This window comes from Typopeltis vanoorti, chromosome 9, assembly GCF_054136105.1.
Source record: "Typopeltis vanoorti isolate ZY-2024b chromosome 9, IOZ_Tvanoo_1.0, whole genome shotgun sequence".
Lineage (NCBI taxonomy): Eukaryota > Metazoa > Arthropoda > Arachnida > Uropygi > Thelyphonidae > Typopeltis > Typopeltis vanoorti.
Genome location: NC_143557.1, coordinates 77,665,312 through 77,692,070, shown reverse-complemented (window position 1 = coordinate 77,692,070; position 26,759 = coordinate 77,665,312).

The window sequence follows — 26,759 nt, the reverse complement described above, 5'->3', positions numbered from 1 at the left end:
ATGAGATCAGCAATTCCCAGATTATTTTAAAACCGGTAGACAATGTGGATTAATGCATAAACAACCCAATGAAGAAATTACAGCAAGAATAACTGAAGCAATTACCGTAAATGAAGTAATACAGTACAAGCTATGAAAGCTTGTAGCTTTATTGAAGAGATTCTAGTGTGGTTAGTGGGTTATTCCTACCAAATGTAGTTGACTCAATATAAAATACAGAAACCACGTAATGGAGCTGTTTGCTATTCCCTTCACCACACACACACATACCTGGAAAACATGAATATTCTGGAGATGCTCCAAAAACTTCTAAGTGGGATTCATAAACTTTGCATGGTTACAAAAGATAATGGGGGACTGTATACTAAAAATCAAGTAAGGCTGTCTTCCATAGGAAAACAGTTGAACTGATGTCCAAAATTTTTATTTTGAGAGCAATAGGATTTTAAAATATTTTTATAAAAACCTTTAACAAAAAAAAGGAATTGCATCTAGGATTAACGAAAACAATATACTTAAATGGGTGTATGCACTTCGGTTAATATTTTTTAAACCGAATTTTTTTTAATATGTAAATTTATATATAGGCTCATCGGAAGATTCGACCATACGAGATATTATTATTACAGTTTTCGTAAAGTAGCCCCCCACCCCCCGTTGAATGATTTTAGAAAGTCAACAAACTTCTGTAAGCAGCAACGATATACTTTTTCACATTCACTACGTAATTATTTTTGACTATGATAAAGCTTGGCATAGAAGATATTCGTTAATATTCATTACGATAAAATAAATTTAAGCTACAAATGTCACATAATGGCTCCCTCTGTGATCAAATATAAGGCCCTAAGCTACTTGATGAAATTCGGTTATAGGAGACAGTTATTCTTACTAAAATTCATAACAAAAACAAACTTTAAGTACATAGTTATCACAGCCGGCTCCACCTGAGTATCAGGTTCTCCATTTTGTTTTATCGTTTCTATTTTCTTGATGGGTATTATCTAGGCTGATCACTCATGATATATGTCATGTGTAAGAGAAAGCCAACTTCAAGGATTCAAGAAACATCTGATTCATTTGTTTTCTTTTAATTTCATACTGCCCTACTTTTAAGTTGCTAACAACAACCATGACCTTTGATTACCCATGTATTATGCATTCTGTAATAAGGGCCTAGTTTATTTAGATTGCATGTTACACGTTGATTTTAATTTATGTTTGAATAAAATTAATATTAAATTCTATCTCTCTCTCTCTCGCTCCTCTGTGGAAACACTGAGGAGAATAAAACAAAGTAGCAGGAGCGTCTGAAAGGAAGCTCTTGCTATCTTGTTTAATAGAATCTCAATTGACTATTATGCATGTACCGATACAATAGATATTTATCGCAAAAAAGGAGCATTTTGTGGAACAACATTTTCAGCTACTGCCAAGAATTTTTCTACATCTCAGATTTTAATTCGAATAATATGTAATTTCGAGATCTAGGTAAATGTCACTGTTCTGCAATAATAATAATAATAATAATAAATAAATAAATAAATAAAAATAGAGGATATTAAATACCCAACCTTATTTTAAAACTGAATATATATATATATATAGAAACTGAAAGTTTCGCAAATTTGACCAGGGAGCTTATGAGAATACAATCCTCGGCATCGGAATTGCTTTACCTTGCCACCACTTAAAAGACACGAGCACTGCCCACACGTCCGTATATTCGCCTTTTACTATTTAACAAAGGTTTCGCAGGCTAGCTGTTTCAAACTAGTTGGTTCTCTTCAGAGACCACGCAGAAATCTTAAGAGAGCAAGCACTCTCATCCAATACCAAAACAATCCTATGATTCAAACCAACTTCGAAACAGCTGTTAGTTGTATATAAAAATAACCGAAATGAAGCCCGTATGGCTCTTTCGTTGATTAATAATAATAATAATAAATCTTGGTGAAGACTTAATAGTTAATGATGGCAATAACGGACTGTGTATCTAAATCCATAAGTGTAAATACAGTAGGCATCAAATGGATGAATAGGGAAAATAAGCAAGTATTATGGAAGAAGAGAAGTTTAAGGAGAAAATACAAACTTGGAAGAAGTGAACAGTAGTGACAAGTATAATAAGAAAGAGGAAGTTACAATATGCGAAAATACTAGAGAAACAGCTACCAAAAATCTGGGGGAGTTTTTCCGTTATGCGACTGGCAAGAGAAAAAATGACTACGAGAGGATAATTCTGTTGGATAGAAAGGGGAAGTTATAGCGGAACTATTTAATGATAATTTTTGTCAAATATTTTCAAACTGATGGAAAATATAGTCTTGTAAGGGACAGAAAGTTGAGGGATCAGTCCCTCAACTTAGTCCCCTAAAGGTAAATGAGGTGGAAGTCTAATTTGTAAGGTAATCTCGATGTGAATAAGGCAGTTGGACTGGATGAGATTTCGCCAAGTGTTATGAAAGAATGTGCTAAGGAATTGCCATTGATTTAGTTGTTTAATGACAGTCTTGCGGCTGAAAGGATCTCCACCGACCGAAAAGCCAAGATTGATTTACTGCATAAGGGTATTCAATTACAGATCTGTTGCATTTCTGGAGCGGTTGTTAAACATTTCAGGATAGATTGGTCACAAAGAAGGCAGGGGACTTGGAAATTCTGTATACAGGTTCACATCGGTTTGTTAAAGAGAGATCTTGTTTCAACAACCTATAGCTACTTTTTATAATGAGGTGACTACAGTTGTGAATAAGGGTAATTCAGATAGGAGATATTTCTTGATTTGCAAGGCATTTAACAGACTACCATGTCGTAAATTAGAGTATAAGTTACGACAAATTTTCATTTAGTTGAAATGATAGAAAACTGGCTCTCGCAGATATCAAAAGTTGAGTATAGAGGCGTTGTGAAACTTCCACAGACACACATCTGTGGTAAGTTCCACAGGAATCTGTCCTGGAATTTGTATGTTATTGATATTGCGAGTGCTTTGAAAGATTATATATAACTGTTTGCATACGATGTAAAGTTGGACAAAAGTATGGGGAATGATGTTAATGTATCGGCGGTTAAGAACGATTTGAACAGACTGGTTATATGGGTAGATGAGTGCGAAAAATACAGTTGTTCAACTTCAATAAATGTAAGGTCCAGTACTTGCGAACTAGGAAATGTAACGCTATATATCACATTGGTGGCGGTGTTGCATTACAAGAAGCGAAGGAAGTGAGGAATCTTGGGATAGAGCGTTGAAGTTCAAAGGACATACTGCACAATCGATTAAAACAGAGGCAATGCTACATGTAGTAAGAGGAAAAATTTAACAAGTAAAGATAAGAAGATGGTCACAGTACAAGGCTCTGATTAGAGCCTTGTACTGTGGGAGAGCCTTATAGACCACACCTGGACTACTACTGCTATTATTAATAATAATAATTATTATTATTATATTAACACTGTCTTTAATAATAATATTTATAAATGATAGTAAAGCTTAATCAGCTGCAAGCATCGAATAAAACGAAAGGCAGTGGAATATACTAAACATGGTACATTTTCGTTAAGGAGCTATATTTCCTATTCCTTAACGACAATCATCCACTACATAAAAACGTTCACAAACAATCCATGCGGCAGTGTGGGATACGAACCCATAGCCCATAGGTTGGAAAGAGGAAACGCTAATTCACTAGGCCAATGAGGCGGAAAACTGGTATCGAAAAACAGATTGACTTATCTGAAATTAAGGTCAACGTAAATTAATATTCACGATATCGATAAGTGATAGGGAATTGAATCCCTCCTCTTTGCAGACAGAAGAAGCCGCTGGCACAGTTGAATGACATTGCTTTCCCCCTCCCTTAGCCGGAAAAAGCTGGGTTCGAGTTCCGTTAACAACGCTGGAACATTTTTATAGGTTACATCTAAAGATGCTTTGGTTGGTCTCGCCGTCGCACAATAATTTTTTTCCTCGTGAAAAACAGAAGCTCAATCGATAAACACATGATTGTAATAGACAGAATACATTCACCTTGTGGCCTTAGCTTCGTCTACATTAATACTAAATCACTATGAATAAATCCTTCAGATAAAGCTGCCACTTAATAACTTTTACGATACTTCAGAGCAGAAGCATAATGAGTGTCTATGAAAGGTTATAGGATGCTACAAGCGCTATTATAAAATGACCAAGACCAGCTGCAGATAATGGCACCCGTCTATTGAAGGTTTCGTTTCTTCCTCGGAATATATGTTAATATTTTGTTATTAGAATTACAAAAAAAAAATATTTTTGAAGTTTTTTGATATTACATTCACTATCTCACCTGAGAGATAAAAAAATCTGTATAATTCCTTAATATTCTTTATCACAAAAGAGCACTTTAATACTTATTATTCTTTCTGATTATTAGGAAATTCTATGGATTTTTTTTCTTTCGGGTGAGCAATAAATGTAATTGCACATTGAAACGATGTGTATCACACTAGTTGAGTTGTATTACAATAGGTGGAGAAAGCAAGGGATATTGAAATACCGTTGAATAGGAAGTTGGAACAATATGTTTTAATGATGGGTTAATATCATTAAAATGACATTTTGATAATATCTTGCTAGGAACTTATATACTAAGAGTTATATGAAAATATGGATCTTCTGCTGCGCCAACTTTTGAAAGAAACTGTGCAAATAGAATAGCTGTACAAATCTCATATAATATTATAAGACTGGATACTTCGCTAGAGTTTTTTTTTATTTTTTTATTTATTGAACAGGAGAATTTGTAATGACATGGAAGAACTAGGACTAACTGTTGACAAGGTTAACAAGATCAGTAATAACAGAGGACTTCAACTCAATTCTAGCAAGACAAAGATCATGGTTCTCAAAGGAAAAACAAACAGAGAAGCTCTTGAGAAACAAGTGTATCTTAATGGAGAAAGAATTGAGGAAGTCAGCAAGTTTGAGTACCTGGGATGCATTATTAATACGAAGAATTGCTGTTCAGAAGATGTCAGAAAAAAGGTTAGGAATGGCTAAAACAACAGTCAGAGACCTGTCTAAAATCTGGAAGGATAGATCTATCTCCATGGGAACAAAGTTGAGGATTTTAGATGCAGTTGTTATTCCAACAGCGACTTATGGATGCGAGACTTGGAACCTAAAGAAGTCAGATAAGAAACGGATATCTGCTTTTGAGATGTGGTGTTACAGAAGGCTGTTGAGGATATCATATACTGAAAGGCGTACAAATGAATGGGTGGTAGAAAAGATTAGTAGAACTTTAAGGCTCCTTTAAGGATATTGACAGAAGAAAGTTAAAATATTTTGGACACATAGAAAGGATGGAAGGAGGACTTCTCAGAACAGTAATAGAAGGTAAAGTTCCTGGAAAAAGAGGCAGGGGTAAACCATCAATGAGATGGATGGATGGCGTGTGTGGAGTGACTGATCTTCAGAGAGTTGAGGCTGCCAGAAAAGCAAACAACAGGACTACATGGCGAGGCCTGGTGTGGAACATCACCTAGCATCGGAGTGACCATATGGCATCTATAGATGCCCAGTGAACATAGAGAGAGAGAACAGGAGAATGCTATGCTTATCATTGCCTATCAGTTATTCAAAGAATGATACTTGAAATCGCTTAATATCAACGGGAATTGGTGAATTGACGACATGGCAAGAGAGAGAGAGAGAGAGAGAGATCTTTGGAACAATATTACCAGAATTACTGAAGTTAAAAAAAAATCAGAAAATGAAGAATGATAGTCTAAAATAACACACACACACACACACACACACACACACACACACACACACACACACACACACACACACACACACACACACACACACACACACACACAGAGGAAACTACATCCAAGGGTCTGTCCTGAATAAAATGGGAAGACAACGTGCAACTTGAGGTGTAATCTACGAGAAATAGGAACAAAGCGAGAATGCATTAAGAGAATGGCACAAGACAGGACTCGGACAAGTTCTCTGTAAAACATCTACAGTTCTGGTCGGCGAAATCTCAGATTCTTACTCTCTTGTAAATCGGATAAACCGGCCACACAAATACAAAGCGGACTACAGCAATAGGATTAACCACCCTCTCATAACATAAATTAGATTTATGACGCCAAGTTACTTACATATGGCAGACTATTGGGTCTCACGTTACCGGAAGGTGGGATCGTATTGGATATACCACACATATATAACTATTCCCTAGAATAATCCAAACAGTACTACTAAAGAAGCCTTATTAAAGCTGGTTAAACTGAAGGTAAATCTTTACTAGTATTTTAAAAATAGCTTTCCAACTTAAAGACTCCTTTTACTTGGTGAATTTTGAACTTTTGTAATGATCGTAGAAAAAAGGAAAAACTATTCTGAAAAAAAAAAATCAAAATAGAATGTTCTTAACAGTATGCTTATAAACTGATGATTTATCTCATTAATACACTATTATGTTTTACTATAGCAGACGTACGCATGTGTGTGTGTGTAGTGTAGTGTCTATCCTTTCCCATTTTTTAATCTATCTATGTATTTGTATACTGAAAGCGAGAGAGCAAAGTATTCTGAATGTATTCATGATCACTCCATGCAAATAGACTGTGCTAAATTCCTTATTCGTCATGGCAACCAGTGATTTAAAAAGAAGTCTCGTTCACATCTTAATCCTTTATTGACATGGGACATAGCTACTTATTTCTTATATTCAGCACTGAAACCAACCGGTCCTAACATCCCCCGATGACTAAGTATCAGTAAAGAGTAAAAAAAAAAAAATAATAATAAAAAAAATGGCAAAGATAGTAATAGTCTCTCTCTCTCTTTCTCTCTCAGATCCTGCTCTTCTCCTCTTTAATACTCCAATAACACCAGTTCTAATAGTAGCAGGAACACCCTTGTGGTTTATGTCGCTGTGCGCACTCTCTCTCTCACTCCTCGGTGCAGAGATTTTACATGCATTTCAACGCTATCCTTTCCCGTACTTTATTGAGCCACTGTGGACCACCTTGTGAGCCGAAGTATCCCTCTGAAGTTCATCTGCATCTGGTATTAGCAGCAGACGGGAATCTGACTACTCATCTAGGTTTATAAGATGGCAAGATTACACCGAGACACTTTGAAGTCTTGATAGCCCTGCGCCGGTAAATGGAAGGGTGATGAATTCTTCGCCAGCTACGATGCTGCCTATATGCAAGGATAGGCATATTAAATGGATAGAGTGATGTTGCATTTTAGTCACGAACTAAAAAAAAAAAAAAATCATCATAACAGTTTCTGAAATGAGATAAAATTAAAAATATGCTTATCAAGATTTTATTTATAATTATCGCCTTACGTTGTTTAAGCAAAGTTTGAGATTAATAGAAATAACTATGGCAAAGTTATTTTTATTAATATACATATGCACGTAAGCTTGGCTAACATCCGCAATCTTCTATAATAATACAAGTTTTAACACAGTGTGAACTTGTGCATGATCGGGATTCTCGTATTAAATTTGATCGTTTATCGCTAGGTGGTGCTAGAGTCAATGAAGAAGAAATTTACAAAGTATTTCGTAGTAATTTTTTTAGCGTGTTTTAATTAAAAACACTACAAATTAGCCTAACAAAAACACCTGTTAAGTGACAGGTTCCTAATAATTTTCGTGAAATGGAGCGCAGTTGTTTGTCTAGATATCTAGAAACATCCTTATTATTCTTCTATCGAGTTACATCAAACGCGGCGCGTGACCTATTTGTTACCTCGAGGACCCGACAACCCTATAATATTTACGTAACAATCTTCCGAGGTCAAATTAATGAAATTTCCAGCAGATAATAAGGTCGATAGAGAAGGCCGTCAAGGAGAGAAGCTAAATTACTAAGCTCACAGAAATATATTGAAAGAACTCGATACAGCTGCTGGTGATGGCGAGACAGACTGGTAATTACATAGAAAGATTGTCACTTCAAATACAGATTTATGGCTATGTTTATCTCTTCGCCATCTGGGAGGACCACATGGACCTAAGATGACACGTTCCCACAGGGAAAGCTGTCTGTGAATACAAAATCACAAGTCGCTCTCTCTGGTGCGAGAATGACTACGTCTTTATTCAGGTTATACGTGTGTGCCTTCGCTCAGCACGTGGATCGAGAGAAGTGTACGTTACAAGAGATCCATTCCCTTAGTGAGACTATTAAACAGGTCTGCTCAGTCATCTATTCAGCGACTCCCCCCCCCAACCCCCATAAGAGAGTGTCCTACTGGTGGACATTGTTCCGATCATATGAATATAACTATTGGTTACAAAATTCTTTTATATTTTAATTCTTTCTCTTGACATGAGAACACCACTTATCACTAACCCTGTTATTTAACAAAGGATGTTGTAAAACAGTTAGTCCTGAAAAATATGACTTTAACTGCAATATCAGAAACAAAAAATGTAGTATCATATATTTCACGGACACCTTCGAGAGGAACTGATCAATAATTATTCAGTGAGAGTATCGACTAACTACTGGACTTTAAATCTCATTCTTATAACCGTAAGAACAGTTAATAATGATTAAGATATTAAATTTTCCTAGGTTCATTAATTGTTCCTATTAATTATGAACATTATAAAGAGGCTCGGAATGCCTCGATTGATCTTCAGTGTATTATAGAGTAAATCTGTCCTTGTAATACGAATAATCTGTATTATCTGGACAATAATGTGTAATTCGAATTCAGTTTATTAAAATTTACTTTAATTAGTGCAATTTCAATTACACTTTTCTGTTTATCAAATAACTCACATATCATTTCTCGATCTATCAATTAATAAATGATTAGATCTGTTTTTCATTTGGTAATTCTTTTAATCCTGTTTTTCTTGAAGTCTTTGGTTATCCCATTTTCTTTGTCTATTCCCCATCCCCCCAAGTGTCTCGGTAGCTGAGTCGAAAAAAAAAAAAAAAAGGACAATGCGAAATTTGCCCGTCGGTTAAAAAGAAGAACTCAGTTCGAACACCGTCTAGGACGCAAAAAACCTTCACATGTACTTCTCAACTGAAGCGAATTAGTCAGCATCATTTGGGATTTTCATTCCCCACAAAAAACAAACAAATCAGCCGGACATAATATACTGGCTTTGGCCTTAGTTGAATTATCAGTAATTCCAATAAAACTCCCTCCGTGTCTCTCTCTCTCTCTCTCTATGGTTCTTGCGATCGGACAGTAGTCAAGCGTAATGTACAAATAAGGAGTCATTTTTCTTTCTCTCTCTCTCTCATAAACGGTATCTGTCTATATTATATCTACTGCGAATCACAAGAAATACTTTTATAGCGAAACACATATAAACTGTGTCCTGACACGGAACATTACTACAGATTATTCACTTGACCTACTGATCACAAAATGAAAGCCCACACCGAGGCAATTCTCAGAAAAGGTGAAAACTCATTCCAGAGAAGGATTGTTTAGGCGTGGTCCAGACTTATGCATCCAAAACAGGTAGTGCATAACGTGAGAGGAGGCAATAAGTTGTCCTGAACATCACCCTACGCCACACGATCAGTTCGTAACGGGGAAACTAATCTGAGTGCGTGAGTGCGTGCATGTGGGTATGCGCGCGCGCGCACTTTTCTGCTGATTGAAACAGTTAGTGAGAAGCACACAAATCTATCTATAAGTATGCAAATCAGATTAGCTGACGACTAGCGTCAAAAAGCAAACCAAATGATTATAACAACAGCACTTTCTTCTTGAAATTTGACATTGAAACTTTTGGAAAAATAAGAAAATTCTGTAACTAAGTAAACGAAACAGAATGCAACAAGTCACCTCCACGGGCAGATTTATGTCCGCACACAATGACCTATAACCTTCAGTGGTTCTCTGTGTATCGGCGGGAATGAAGTAATTCTGCAACACACACACATGAGAACGAATCATCACTATCAGTGAAATTATGATTCGTCAAGTAAGAGTGTCTGCGCGAATCTCAAGAGCCCGATAATTGAAGTATAAATAATATCATTGGAACTGTTAGCGATTCCACCTTCCGTATGCACCAATTACTCTTCCATAAATCTTGTTAGTGGTGTCAGGCGGGGGTAGGGCCCTGAAGTCGTGGCTCGTCAACGGTATCTCTAAACTCATTTGGCCACTTGTGTCTCAATGAAGTTGAATTATGTGGCTATTAGTTACTTACAGACACTGACAGAAAAACTAATTGGTTCATTAAGTTTCATAGCCTTAAGGGAGAGTGACGTCACCCTACCTATACCTAAAGACCATGAATATATCGAAGGAGTTAATTAATTCTTTCCCTCTCTCCTTCGCAAGACACCACTAAATGGCCATGAGGGGAGAAAGATGGAGATGACTGATATTGCCAATATTTGTATCTGCCATTCTTTATTTGGACAGTAGGAAGCCCGCATGGCCGTCAAGCTGCGGAATGTATTTTGAGATTCAGAAAAAAAAGCGAAAAGAATAAAACAATTAAGAAGAATCGCCAGAATATTTCCTGCTATTGATATATGTAAACTTCATAGCACGTAATCGCTTTTCTACAACATCCCATTGTAATTGAATTCTACACTGACTCAGTGGATGGCAGCGATGAGAACAGTCTTTATTGTGTAGTTGAATGCATAATTTGTTCATATTAGTTCATATTACTTACCCGAGCATGGACAGCAACATGCTGAACTACTGCAGGTACCGTATCAGGGTCAAAACAGCCTTCGAAACTTGCTGGCGGGTTTGACTGACATGCCAGCTGAGATAAGTTGTGTTAGTGAGGCGTGTTGGACGCGATACATCACAGGTGACAACACAACTAACACTCTCTACTCAGTGACCTGTCCTTTAGAGTGCTTCGGGGAGCTGCACAGTCCCTATGCTTTAAAATTCTATGCCAAAGCCAAACTCTAAAATATAGTTTCTTAGTTCAGTTACTTCTCTGATTTATTTAGCGATTTATCGTACCTCATAACTCAACCTTCCAGAACTGTGATGGTGGTCATTATAAATTAGACACAAGAACTGCCCAACTCTGTCCTTCGAATCCAGGTAACCCAATTTCTGTGTGCTTGGAAACACATGAATGGAATTAGCTCTCTCTCCTTCATTCTCGCTCAGATAGACAGATAAAGAGAGAGCAATAAAGGAGAAGATATAAGCCAGAAACACAATAGGAATCGGAATGACTAGATCGATCGATCGATAACACACACACACACACACACACACACACACACACACACACACACACACACACACACACACACACACACACACACAGAAAAAATTAATTGCTGACAGAAGGACATACAATAGGCAAAAGGAATGTTAGACAAAAATATAAAAACTGAAGAGTGACATATGATGATACTTCTATGTCCAAAAAAGAACGACTTAAATGCTATTGTTAAAGTGAATCTGATACCAGCAGCAGCATGTTTCGTGGACACGCGTCGCAAATTTCAACACTTAAATGACTCGATGGCTTGTGATGAACTAAAGTGTAAGGATTCCTTACTAACACATACTGCATATTCCACAGCATCAGTTCAGATTTGATCGAACAATTTAAATATGCTCTTTCATATCCACGTTATCCGTGCAGTTAGCCTAGTGGTTATGCGCTTCCCAACCATATGCCTGAGGAAGGAGTGTCCTAGGTTCGATTCCCGTCGACGATGTGAAGGTTTTAAGGATCTTTCTCAGCCATAGCCAAGTTAGCCGGTCTTAGGCGAAGAGAGCAGAGTCCCCCCCCCCCAGTTTTTGCCTGCATTGTGAACACATAGGATATAGTACTTAATCCCTCATTAGGAGAGCTCAACTAGTCCTCAGGAGCGGTTGAGGAACGGGGGGTGGAACCCCACACGAATAAATAAAATATCCACGTTGGCCTTTCCTGTCAATTAAGCTGTCCATTTAATAGTAATCACATTTTTATCATAGCCGTTTTTTACTTTTGTTAGAATTATGCCAAAGTGTAATTATACAAGATGAGGTGAAACCACTAAATATTTCAGTACTAGCTAAGAGCGAAAATATTTGTATGTCTGCTTAAACTGCATATTTTATATACACTGCTTAGAAAGAAGTTAACGGAGACACCACAGTGTGTGAACAACAGCCATGGCGCCCACCTTAATTAAGATGTGGGACCTCCTTTCGCTGCGATGACTGCAGCAATCCTACGAGCATTACTTTCCACAAGCATACGATAGCGATCAATAGGAATTTTGGGCCATTCTTCCTGCAGGCATTTGAAGCGGACGTCCCTTGACCTCACCTGACGCTTAGTTCATCCTACAGATATTCAATAGAGTTAAGATCAGGACTATGTGGAGGCCATTCGTGTGTGGTGGCGTTCATGTCCACAAACCACCACCACCACCACCACTGGCAGTTACAGCAGCAGTCTGAACGGTGCATTGTCTTGCTGAAAGAGACAATGGTCAGTTCTAAAAAAAATGCCAACAAGTTGCATTGTTCAGATACCTCTTGGAGTTCGATGTTCGTGGCACCACAAACAGAAGTCTGAGGCCAAACCAGGAAAAACAGGACCATACCATCACACTGTCACTTCTGAATTTCATAGTTAGGGTTATGCACCCTAGTAAGAGACGTTTACCGGGCATCCGAAACACCCATCTAATCTGCTCGGTAGAGGGTGTAGCGTGATTCGTCGCTCCATAGCACAGGCTTTCCAAGCTTTTATGTCACTCTATACAAGCTCTTTGCACCAAATAAGACGACGTTGCATGTTAATTCGGGTAATGTGGGGCTTGCATATTGCGGTCCTACCATGGAAACCCATGTAGTGAGCCTCGGTTCTGAATGTTTTTTTGTGCAGATTCGTGTTCCAGTCGATGTCAGGAACTCCGCATTCAATATGTTGGCCGACAAATGGCGGTTTGCATATTATCTTTCGTAATAGCACTTTCCCTACGATCACTTTTGGTGAGAGTGATGGGTCATCATTAGGGGTAACAGTTGCAATCGACTTCCTGCGCTTCCATCTGAGTATGGTATCATTGATTGTTGACTTAGGATGGCCCAATTTGTCAACAATTTGGCGAACAGATAGCCCTGTAGCATGGCATCCTATCAAATCGCCTCTTTCAAACTTCGTCAGTTCCCTTTTGGTAGCCATTTCGCTCGGACACAGTTGCACAACTTGGAGCATCATATTCCTCCGCTTTATACCGACTACAAAACGTGACTCGTTGCATGGCACGATGCACCTTGCCCGTGGGGGGATGTCCGTTGACTTCTTTCCAAGCAGTGTACGTCCTGTATATTAAAATTTTACATTTGGGATTCTTGCAATTACATGTCAATTAAGTGGAGAAGACAATGTAATAGGACTATTATAAAGATTATGAAACACGTGATGTTACCACTAAGATAATCTGAGATCTGATTCAATTAAAGAAAAAGATAATTCTTTCCTTCTGCTGATTAAAGATGAAATGAATTTGGTTAATCAAATTTTGATCATTCAAGTTGATCTACAGAACAGATGAAACGGTACTGAAGAGAAGTTCCTATAAAAGCAGCGATTTTAAAGTAAGCATTATTAGAGAAAACCTACTGCACTCATAATAGCCAGCGGATGTGTATTAGATGATTTTTCGTTGTCTGGTGTTTCACTTTGCTCAATCATGACTGCAGTAGAGTTTGAAATCCATCTTTCCTTTTTCTTTACTTAACCTTTTCGCCAGTAACGTAGGTTGTTGGGAGTGATGTCCTTGAAGACCTGATGGGATTATGCGGAAATCCCACATCTAGACAGTACATTAATAGACAAAGCAGTCCGCGCGGTTAGCCTAGTAGCTTTGCGCTTCGCAACCATATGCCTGGGGAAGGAGTGTCCTAGGTTCGATTCCCGTCGACGACACGAGGAACTTAAGGATCTTCCTCAGCCATAGCCAAGTTAGCCGGTCTTGAGCGTGGACAGCAGGGTTTTTTCCGCCAGTTTATCTGGGATTTTTCATCCCGCAAGCAGGCAAACCGGCCACGTAAACACACACACACACACACACACGGATTACAGTCAGGAATACTGACCGAACCATAGGCCTGATTCGTCAGCTATGCCGGTTCCGGAGCCCGGATAAAATTTGGGGGGACTGAGATGGTGCCGTACCTCCCTATAAAGGGGACTCACGGCCATTGTACACATACAATAATTATTATTATTAGGCTATGCAACTCGAGCAATGTTTCTCGCCTACTTTGAACGTTCACATTTAGTCCAACAACTGACCACGAAATATCAAAATTAAGTATTGAGTCTAAGTCAATTCTTCTTTGGCCGTAATGATTCTTGCAATTTTATTACAAGAGTCATCACGGCCAAAATCCACATGTGTAACTCTTGAGAACTGGAATTGCACATGTTGCATATTATCGATTTGACACTTTTAATTGATAGAGGTATTTAACAGAACATAGTTTATCAAATGTGAACTGGTGAATCCAACTAATATAAAATCTATAACACTTTGAAAATATTGAAAAATGCCCCCGAAGAGACGGTTTTACGTGGGTTCTGGAAAAACCAGTTGAGTCGTTTTATCCGTTTTTATGCAAGTTATTCTGGAATTACGACTGGATGGATTTTACCGAAATTTATTATTTGGAAGCTTTCAAAAAATTGTCAAGCTATTCCTGTTTTTGTTTCATTCAGGACATTTTCAGAGATATAAATTGGAAATATATCGACATTATACATTACAATAATTCCGCTCTGATTGGATGGAATGAATAAAATTTGTAATTTAAGATGCACATGCGTGTTGTTCAAATCTGGTTTTAATTGGCTCATTTTTAATGGCAAAACCTTTAGAACTAATATTAATAATTCGCACCGGCTAGATGGAATTTAGTGAAATTTGGTATTTAGGATCAATTTATTATTATTTTTTAAATGTCACTTCCAACAAGAGAGGTTACAGATCCTATAGCAAATCGATGTCGTGTACGGACAGAAATTAAGAAAGAAGGATTCTGTTGATGTCCTTTTCTTTGATGTCCTTTGTGGAAGGCTGCTCTAGAGAACAGATGTGGATGGAATGAAGCATGAATGGAGTGGCCACTTCGATGGGTTAGCAGTTAACTGTAAATGGATGTTAGACAACAACTGTTACTCATGATGTTATGTAGGTTTAATAGAAACGGTAGGGGGGGTGATGGGAATGCCAGTTCTGCTGAACAGTGCCCATATATTATACCTAGAAAAGGCGCAATGCAAAAACAGGCCGTCTATAACTAGCTGGAAAGAATTTGTGAGAGAGAAGTTGTTATAATCGCCATTAAAATCGGATCTTTCAAATGGACCATTTTAATGACAAAATTATATATACTCTATATATAATTTTGATAAAATTACGATCAACTGTTATTGTGATAATGGATGATATCACTGCACAAGAATGCAATTACGAAAAGCATCTTTTCACGATTTTGTGAAACAGATAAGGAAATGGTGAAAAGCACCTTTTCACCATTTCCTTTCCTGTTTTCTTCTTCTCCTTCCCCTTCTCCGGATATACCTCTATAGGTGGAATGTTCAACCGTTTCTGAAAATCTCCTGATAAATTCAGTTTAATTGGGACTCAAATGAAAGGAGGATGAGGTCGAGGTGCGCTTTCTCCATGAACACCTTTTCTTGTCCTCTAGTTAAACCAAATTCAGTTAATTTTGGAATACAGACTTTTCTTCACATTACTGTCACTCTAAAAAAAATTCAACTAAATCGTACTAAAGTGAATACGTGACGGAGGTAGAAGATAGTATCCTCCGCAGATACACGTAAGTAATCATTCAACCGTTTTTGACTAAATTAGGAATGCTGCTTGTTTCTTACGTTGCTAAAGACCTGCTTTGTTGTACAACTAGACCAAAGTTGAAGGCAGGGTTGAAAAGGAGAGAAAGAGAGTCAATGTCGCAGATTAAGTCATGTCGCATGGTTCTACCAAATTCGACAATTTATTCCTGATTGTTTTATCTTCATCTAAATAAACAAGGTTCTATTTCATAAAAAATCTCATATATAAAAAAATATATATTTATGGTGGAAGCAGGAGGTTAGCTATTTTTTAAAACGTGGCTACTTAGAATATAAATGTCACTCTGAAATCGAGCAATAGAACAACAGCAACAAAAACGACACTAATTTAAGTTAAGGGGATAATAAATCATTCATTATTTTAAAGCCGGATACGAAACTTGGAGATCGAAATCTATCGAAATCTATCGAAATCGAAGAGTTTTATGCCGAAAAACTATCGGCAAGTCCAAGTAAGTCAACACCTGGGTGGTACAACACTAAGGCAACTCGGAGCAAAAGTGGAGTAAGCTCCATCACTATCCTTAATATTTTCTCATAATGTAAAACGCAGCTCCTAGGAGATGTATTACTGTTTTACATTATGAGGAGAGGTCACTACTCAGACTGGTTTCGACCTTTATTGAGGTCTCATCAGTGAATATGTAGACCTGAAAATACCAAGGTTTAAGTGAACCGAACTTACATATACCCCTACTAACGAATTGCCAGACCGGTGTACCCATATATTATTATTATTACTACGATCAAGAGCCAAGAAATTGCCTCTTGGCTCTTTATCGTAGTAACGACACTAATTATTAATAATAATTCCAGGATAGCTGCTTTTCTAAAATTTAGCCAGCCTTTCTATGCTTTTTTTTTTCTATGCTTCGCTTTCTATGCTTTTTAATGTAAATCACACCCCGCGAAACCACAGCACATTAGTACGAGGCTAAGGGTAAGTAATCTGAAAATCCTGCTGCAGAGATCAAATTGTTTAAGTCACTTTAGTTACCATCCAGAAATTCATCTACCATCTCAAGACATTTACAGATATCCACGCCCACGGTGAGATTCGAACCAACAATCACGGAAGGGTGGAAGGCCGGTACAAATTACCAGGGCTCGACTATGTTGAGTCCCGGGCTCAAGGGAGGCAACAGTAGGGAGATGAGGAGGTTGAATTTTTTCCACCAAGGTCCGAACTCTCACTCGTCGGCTCTGCCCAAACCTTTGGTTGGAGAGCGGAACGCTATCATACTTGCATTGCTTTTTTCCCCTTACGTATGAGGTATGTTTTTACGAGGCAACATATTATTCCGTCAAGAAAAATAAAGGACTTGTAAATTAATATCGTTGACGTCCACTATCCTTTACTTACTACTAAGTGGACCTCAATCAGTGGCTTTCATGGTCACTATCTATTCATCCAACGTGGAGTCCTTAAAGTCTTCCTGTCTTAAAATAATTTTGACATGTGCACCAATAATATCCTATAGCAGATATCAGAGAGCCCGGAAACCACTATGGCAGAATATTTTGGCCATTTCGATAACCATTAAGTCATTTTTCTTAATAACTTTAATGATCATAACTCCAAATGTTTTCTCCTTCCCTATCTATTCCAATATTGACTGGATAAGCTAGCACAGATGCCAAAACAGTTATTGTCACTGAATTTACTTTGACTTTCTTCAGGATGTATTTTTAGTTATTCTGAAAGGTAGCTAGCGCTTAAAACAACTTTGTGCCTCTTTGTAATATCGAAGTATCATTTTACTCTCACATTCACTAGGTACCTGAGATTGTTCCATTCTTTTAGTCCCACACAGGCTTCCTTTCTTCACTTCATATCTGAAACTGGAAATGGAAACACATCCGTGCTGTAGTCATTTAACATACTTGACCGTTTGATGCGAAATTGAGATTCTTATTTCTGTGTTGACTTTCACATCAGTTACAGCTAAATTCTATAAAGAAAAAAATCCTTTCCTTTTTTTTAAAAGAACTACTTATGCATTAAGTGCTATGCGAGTGAAACACCACGAGCTTTGTTTTTTTCTTTTTGCACATTTAGACTAAGTAATCCTAAAAAATAAATAAGGTTACTTTTTATTGTCAAATAATAATAAAATATATTTCAACATGGGCGAGCTAATAAAATGCTAAAATGTCAAAAAAAAAGCATCTTTATCATCCACCTTCTAGCATTTTTTGTCTGTTTAAGTTGAAACCAAGTTTGCATTTGCGGATTTACAATTATGAAACATATCTGCATGTATTTTTCTGAAATAAGCAAGTCATCTGTAGAGACAAGCAAGCAAGTCTCTGAAATATTTGAATATACTTATTTATGAATCCATTTATATTTAAATTGAACCAAATCGCATCAATATTAAAGTCTTCATCCTATCAAAAGTCTGAACTCCTTAGACTTTTTATTAAAATGCTGTGTGTGTGTGTATATATATATATATATATATATATATATATATATATATATATATATATTCACGAACTCTGAAAAGTTCGTGAATAAATTTATTCACATTAAATTAAAATAGTAGGAATAATTACAAAAAATCTATCGACTTTCTTCCTGTTTTTTATTTGTTATGAGAATATGGTTACTAGTTTTATGTAAATTTTACAACCTATTATTCGCGGAAGCTACACACAATCTCTCTATATATCTATCTATCTTTCCTTTTCTCTCAGATCAATAGGCACAGTACGTTCAAGAATCTCTGTGGCTGAATCGTTTTTCCTTCAAGAGATTCAGAGACAAAATCTGTTTGCTAGCCATCTAATTTCTATCTGTTCCCAAAAAGTGAAGTAATATTTAAGTGAACATGCTTCATGTCGGATGATGAAAGAAGTCCAAATGACGGTGGATGTGTGTGATTCCATCAACCCAGTAGTACCCCCCTGAGCTCTGTCGTGGGGAGACCACACACACACACACACACACACACACACACACACACACACACACACACACGCACACACGCACGCAAAATCAACCGTAAAAGTCACACAGTTGCAGACAATAATACAAGTATTAGGGTTTAGAGCCACGAGATGGCGCCAAATGTCTGCCATACTTTCTTCCGAAAGCCTTGGTTCGTTGATAGCTTGAGCGAGCTCACTATCAGTGACGGCTAAAGGATGGAGCTTGACTATTCATCTGTACGTAAAAAAAAGTTAGTTAGGGCTAAAGGAGCTCCACCTATTCCTTTGAGGAATAAAATGCGTTAAAAGATTTATTTTGTTATCTTATTCTTCATATATCATTAGCATCATGGGTAGGCTAAGGAGTTAGAATCCGGAAATTCTGATGTGGCGATCAAACATTTTTTTTTATGCCTGCAATAAACAGGGTGATGGTCTTACACCGATAGATGAAAACTGTCTCCCACCTTAAGACTTTCACAGTCATCCAAAACACCGTGGGATTCGAACGAATCGCCTGTTGTCTGGATAGCGGATACAATAACCAATTAGCAAATCAGACCGGCTAATTTTTTCTTAAAATAAAAAAAAAGACAAGCTTTATAAACTCATTGAGCTGCCATACTCATCTAGAGCAGACCTTTTCACACATCATACACTATTAATATTATATTAAATATATATCAGTTTTAAATTCGCTTATCTCAATCGGTAGAAAGGATTTTTCAAACATAAAAACCTTGTATGTATGCATATCTATTTCAAAATTAAAAATAACCGAATTCAAAAATTCAGAAATGAACCTTGTTCTCAGACATTTACAGCGTTTCGGGTATGCTAGTTAAGTACAGTAAAATATAACCGAATCTATCTCTGTGGGCTACTCATAGAAACCAGGGACAAATTCGGTTATTGTTGAGTTTGCTTACTTTTTCCTAGATAATAACCGAATTTGTTCCTACGTTCTATGAGTAGATGAAGAGTGAAGTAAAAGCTGCTCGTGTTCTTACAATCTAGGAAGATAATAGAGGAATGATAGCGGCTTGATAAGCGAAGCACTGTCCAGGAAAATACCTAATGGAAAAGGCAGAAACAGAACGTTATGAGACACACAAGCGTAAGAATGTTTTAGCGTTAGGGCAGTTGCCAAGGGTTCCGGAGCGTTAGTGGCAAGATATTTTACCGATTATCGAAATTGTTCCACAACAAAAGGTGCTTAGCTGCGAATTTGCCAAAGAGCGCTAAAAGCCTAGCTACGACGCTGAGTGATTGGAGAATCCGTGAGAAGCGAGTCATCAATTAATCCTACTCTGGATAGCATAAATCATTCTTAGGAACTAAATTATAATTAGAATAACCATTATGAATACCTGACGTCATTAAAATATGGAAATGGTGAAAAGAAACTGCGAAAACAGTGAGCAGGCCAAAAGACCTGCGAGAGCGATAGAGGAGGAGGAAGAAATAGAGAGAGCTGGAAACGGTTGTGCATTTCTCTTTTATCAGTGGATTCTCTCACAAATCTTTGCTGCGTGCGTGCGTGTGTGTGTGTACACTAATATACACATAAAATATTTAACTCGTACGCAAATTAAGTGTACTAGCTCTTATTATATAGGTATAATCCATTACGAGTTGGGTTGATCCTAAATACGCTAATTAAGATGTAACAATACGACCCAGACGAACACATAATTCTTCGTATATTATTTCTTATTTTTGAAATTATATTCGCTTAATGTGGTTTCGCTTTAATACGATTATTTTCAAAAATGCACCTATTACGTTAAGTAAGGCGTCGCTACTGTTCAGCTCCCGCTGCTGAATATGGAGGAGGAGGAGGAGGGGGGGGGTAAGATAAAACACTAGCATACACACAGAAAGAATAAGAATGAGAGAGGAGGAGGAGTGGAACCCCTTTAGAAAGATAACTCTGCGTTCAAGAACACGTCATTACGAATCTTTTTTTTTTTTTTTCCCTTCTTCATTACTCCACCCTGATAACAAACAGTGAAGGGATGCAAAGAGTTTTACATCAAATTACTTCACAGATCGTAGCACACCGTGGGAGAAAGTGGGAAAGTCGAAAAGCTAATTAACAAAATTTATGGAAATGTCCAGACAAGATTTGTAAAGTGCTACTGAAGGAACAGTTTCGATAATAAGACAACGAGAAAGAGACTTGTTTGTAATAGCAAAAGAACGATGTTGATAGTAACTGAATACAGGCATGCTAAGAACATTTACATTGCAACAGGTTCTGGGGAATTCATTCGTTAAAAAACAGCCATCATTAATTCATCATCGTTCATCATACTTCATTATCGGCTTGATAATCTCGAAACGGGGCTCTCATAAATAAAGAGTCACGGAATTCGCTTGTGTCGAAAGCCATGTACAATGAGTGTCGTGTGCAGATGTAAGCAAACACAGCTTTATACAGAGCTCACGATTCATTCCGATAAACGCACACACACCGAACAATGTTATGACAGTTCGATATGCACACCGAATTGGGTGTCATTTCGCGTCTGCAATATTTCCATTGTTCCTGTTAAGGCACAATTAAAATTCAATTTAAATTCAAATAATAGACAGCTAATTAGGCTGTAATAAACACAGAGCCTGACAGATGTTCCTGTTGTCTGTTTACGTTTGCACAAAAGGAAAGTTAAAAAGGGGAATTGAGTCGCAAGGCTTATGATTAATAACTGAAGTGGAAGTAAACGCTGCACGTTAAAAAGAAATACCGCTCTTAGCAGAGTCAAAATTCGGTACGTCAAATGCTTAATGAATTAAAATTTAGACAACAAGACGAAGTCAATAAAACAGAATGTCTTTTAAAGATCACAGGTCAGATTTATGTCGTGGGTCTATGTCACACTTAAAGGATATTAAAATTACGGGGTTAAGAAAAACTAATTTTTAAATGCTACAGCGATGGCCCTGAAACTTCAGCTGACGACTTAATTCTGATCCTATTTCATTTGTTTTTATTATAATAATAAGGCTCAGTAGTCTGGAATATGCATAAATATGAGTATATCCAAAGCAGTAGCTCAGTCATTAGCTATATTTAAAGTTACTGAGAATTGCGAATGGAGCGTTATATCAACATATCTCTAACATTTCAAAGAAATAGGAAAAAATTAACTTTTGAAAGCAGCATTTGTTAGCATCCAATCGGTCGGCTGTTTCATTTAGAATGTTATCTAAAAAGAAAAAAAAATCATCGAAGTATGTGAAAATCACTGAGCGTACAGATGGTTATTCGTGTCAGATAACATTAGTGAAGTACGAGAGATCAGTAAGTGTAGCAAACAAACAATGCAAATATCTTTTCAAAATTGGGCGTGCCAACAAAAAATAAAATAAAATAAATAAACAAAAACAAGTAAAAAAAATTGGAAAATATTTTTAATCAAATACAGTACGGGTTTGTTTCCTTGTATCTGTGCTGTTTGCCAGTTGAGAAACTTAAAACGCGAAGAGAATCAGCAGTGCGAACACTCGCGCGCAAATAGCAATTTCTGACGACTATCTCCTTAGAGAATATGCCTTTTCGTAAGCCTAATGGTGTCGGATCAAATTATGTTCATCGCCTCCTTCACACCTCCATTTGGCGCTCGGTGTTCACTTACAATCCAGACTAAGTTTGTGTATCTGGCATCTCTCTTCGTGAATATTTGCGAATTTGTAGCTGATTTTCTTCGGACGCTTTCGTATTAAGTAAAGTCGGCATAGGAAAACGAAAGAGATGAGAGAATGAAATTACATCGCGAGAGAACAAATAATACTTGGCATCACCTCAAGTCGTAAACAACTGATTCTAAAAAAATAAAAGAAAAAAAAAGAAAAGAAAAAAAAGATAAAAAAAAAGAACCAATGACAATTCAGAGATGAGTTTAGATGATGATCTTCATTTCATATAAAAAAAAAGTACACTTTCTGACTCTTATTTAGAAATGAAAGCCTGCGAGAGCAATTTTTTTTCCCCTTTCGGGTACCTCCCCTTTCCCACCCCTCAGCTCCATGTCTACTTAAAGTGCGTGCAATCAGATTACCTTGTCATAAATTCATGAACTCCAAGGACTTTTGTACGACGAATTGTTTTTGTCTTTTCTTTTCCTACTTTGCCTAATAAACAGCAAGATATTATGGACACAAAACATCGCTCTCTGTCGCTTGCCTTAATTCTTCTTTAATCCTTATTCATACCGGCGCGAAGCACCTTAAAAAAAGAAACGAAAGAGTGCAATCTCACGCGGATATGAAATGTTTAAAACATGGGCTGAAGAGAAACATTATTCAACTGATTATCAGAGAAAATAAGAATAAAACATCGTCCCCCACGTATTTATACAAAGGGCAGTTATTGGTGGATTTGGGCTTGACTGGTTGTGAGCCGAACATGGCAATGCAGAGGCGTGAAAAAGTAATTATTTACGAAATCTCATTAGCACATTTAAAACATTAACAATCCAAATTGAAAAACCATCATAAGGGGTAATTTTAGTACTGCCCCATTACTAAAGGACATGAGAGATAAAAGGGTTTACAGAACAGGAGTTATCGCCCTCCATTTTTATTTTGTTGAGCAGCTATCATTTAAAACGAAATAACAATCCTCTTAACACGGTAACATTGCATTAATCTCGACATGAGTAAATCTTACATAACGCAAATCACAGCTTTAAGGTCAGACTTTATTTCGCTTGCTCAGGCAATCTTGTATTGTAATGATTCTTGAACATATCGGTGTACTTTGTCATAACCGTAGAAATGTCATCTTGCCTTAAAGATGAAATTTTGGTTTAGAAAACGGAACGAGATCAAATTATTTAGGTTTTTTTTTTTTTTTTTTCCTACCCGAAGTTACTGTGGATATTACAATATGAGGAACATTCATTATTCATGGTGTCCAACGCTGTTTTAGCCCTCCACTTGTATGTCCATTTGTGTAAGACTTCTACTCGCAATTGTTGCTGTTGAACTCAGGTGGAGAGCCTGATGAACCTTTTGACCACAGAGAAAAAAAAATTAATGGCGTCTAATTCTTCATGATCATGATGCTCATGGTTACTCTTATTTGTCTTAGTCTCTTTTACAAGATAATTTCGCGTTCTCCTTAATTTTGTAGGCTACCTTCCCGATCATCCATAATCTCAAGACCTGGAAGATTTTTTTAAGAAACTCAAGGTCGCTCGCAAAAATATTTTTAAGATGCTGATAATTTAATGATACGATTCTGATTTTATTTATTTAATGTTAATTTTTTTAGCAATGTTGATACATCTGCCCATTATATGTTAATGTTTAAATTAAGCAACAATTTCTTGCCAAGTCATAAGACATAAATCACTTCAGTTCGTTATTTTCCAATAATAGCTCTTTTGGTGTTCTTTTAAACTAAAAAAAAAAAAGCCTCCTACACGCTTAACGGAATTTCCTTCACGTAGGGAACTAGCATCGATTACTTTATATCATCAATGCAATTTTTTTAATGTCTCAATCTTTAAAAAACTAAATAAATGGGGACTTCCTTGTGTAATACTGGTTGGTATCAATACTCAATAGTCTTCTACACTCAACAGCAATATTCTCAGTGCACACCCGAACGGCTGTGCAACATGAAATGCACCAAACACTTTGTATACTATAATAATAATATATTATGAACAAAATATCACTAAGTTATTTTGTTTCATATGGTTTCTCTATTTCGCGTGGCAATGCACTACGTGAAAGACTACAAGTGCTTCGCACTCGAAAAACGCTCATCCCCGTAAAAAAACAAAACAACAAAAAAATAAATAAAATGAATAAAAAAAATGTGCAAAATGTAGTTCGGAAATCAAAGGGGTGGTTACGATAATTTAAAGACCACACTCTGTACAGTGATCATAACTTGTTTTTCGAATTCTCCTTGACCTGCGTTCCATCCTTTTACCCTAAGAAAGACAGAATAAGATAGACAGGCTGTCAGAGATAGCAACAACGCAAATGTAAATGACACGAAAAGAAACAACCGAATCCTCGAGACTGGCGATGCCATGAAGAAGTTCCTCCAAACATCCTTCCGATCCCTGCAGATTGTAGGTAAACAGTACCAAAACTTGCAAGAAGCTGTAATTTTCTTGTCATAGCAGATAAAAGGTGAAGAGAAAGGTGGGTCAAGATTTAAAGCGTGCGCCAAGCCACTCTTCTCCTAGCAAACGGTAATTGTGTTCAAGATTTATATCTAAATAACACGTGTAGTGACGGGATGACTAAACATCCTCTCGACTTTGCTTACAACCCCCTGTATTTTGCTTACATTCTATTTTGCTTAGATTCCTCTGATTTGCTTACATCCGCTTATCTGTTTTTTTTTTCCTTTCACTTCTTCCATTAATTTCGTAATTGCTCTATCACTTCAATTAACGAATGAGAATTGCAGCCACATAATAATAACCTGGGTATGAGATTATCACTTTCTGTTACAGTGAGCAGATGTTTCCTGTTCATTACAACCTTTGCTCGGCTCAGTGTAAATAGAGAGGTCTGTAAAATTACTTCAGAAATGATTGGCGAAAAATTCCTAACATACGTTTAAGTGTTGAATAGTTCTGCTGATCGGAATCGCATACCAATCTTAAATTATACTCCCTATAATGCGTCTGTTAACGTTTGGATTTCGCAAATATTTAACTACTGAATAACGATTTTAATGGAGTATTAAGTGGTGCGAGGTTTGATCAAAACGTTCATGGCCTCGTGTTAAAATATCAAAACTTCGACTGTAAGTGCTTAAGCCCTTTTTTTTTTTTTTTTTTTTAGAAATTATCTCTTCCATGCGACTGCATCATCATAAAAAAATTAGTTGGGATATTTATAGGATATTTTTGATTTTTATTTTTGGATAATTTAGTTGAGAATCAAAGGACTGCAAATTCATTTAAAAATTATTTTAATTTAAATTCAAAATTTTATGCATATCTCAATGGAAATGAATTTCCATTCAATTTGTCTTGCTCGAGTACCTTCTTGATCAAGTAGTAACGCTAAGTATTCAGCCAGCACACCTCATCCTGAGTTGATTACGTGGCGCTATAGAGAAACTTAAGCGTCTCGGTTATTATTATGATTTCAACATGCCAATCATTCAAAATCATATCATGGCTGTGGCTATTTTCTAGAGTCACGAAGTGACCGGTCATCCTGATCGATGTTCGTCTTCACATACCTTTCCCGTTCCCTTTTAAGAGCATCACAGCCCTCTTTTTATAATCTTAAGAGAAAGAAGACTAATAAGACGTTGCTAAAATCTTATTTGATTTTCGGCTGGTTTCATGTTATGAATAAAGGAATATTTACTGGCCGAATAAAGTTCTCTCTTTTCTTTTCTTCACCGCCCCCCCCCCCCTCCCCCCGCCAAATATTATATGCTTCTCACATTTCAGTTCCCGGAAGAAAAAACAATAAAGAATACTCGAGATTTTATAATGAATTTCGCAGTCATGCATTTGAAGGTTTAAAGCTATAAAAAATATAATAATAATAATAAAGAATCAGGATGTGTAAATGATCTCGATCTCAAGGCTCAATTTTAATGACCTTCCTTAATATCGCAAAATTTTAAAAATTGAGACGATATCAAATAAAAACAAATTCGAGTATTATCTTCTTAACTATATAGTCAAGTGGCAAATCTTGCTGACGTATATTCTCCTAAATGATTACAGCATTTTCTTCTTTATCAAGAAGCTAGTGGTTTAAAATTCACGTGGCATCAAATGAACTCTTACAACGACCAAAACAAACGCAAAAAAAAAAAAAAACCGTACTAGGAAAAAGTTCGGCTTTCTGAATCTATAATAATTCTTCTGTTTTATTCTTCTTCAATGAATAAGAATTCACTTTCTGTAATTGTTGCAAGTGGATTGACTGATCGGATAACGTGAGTAATAACGA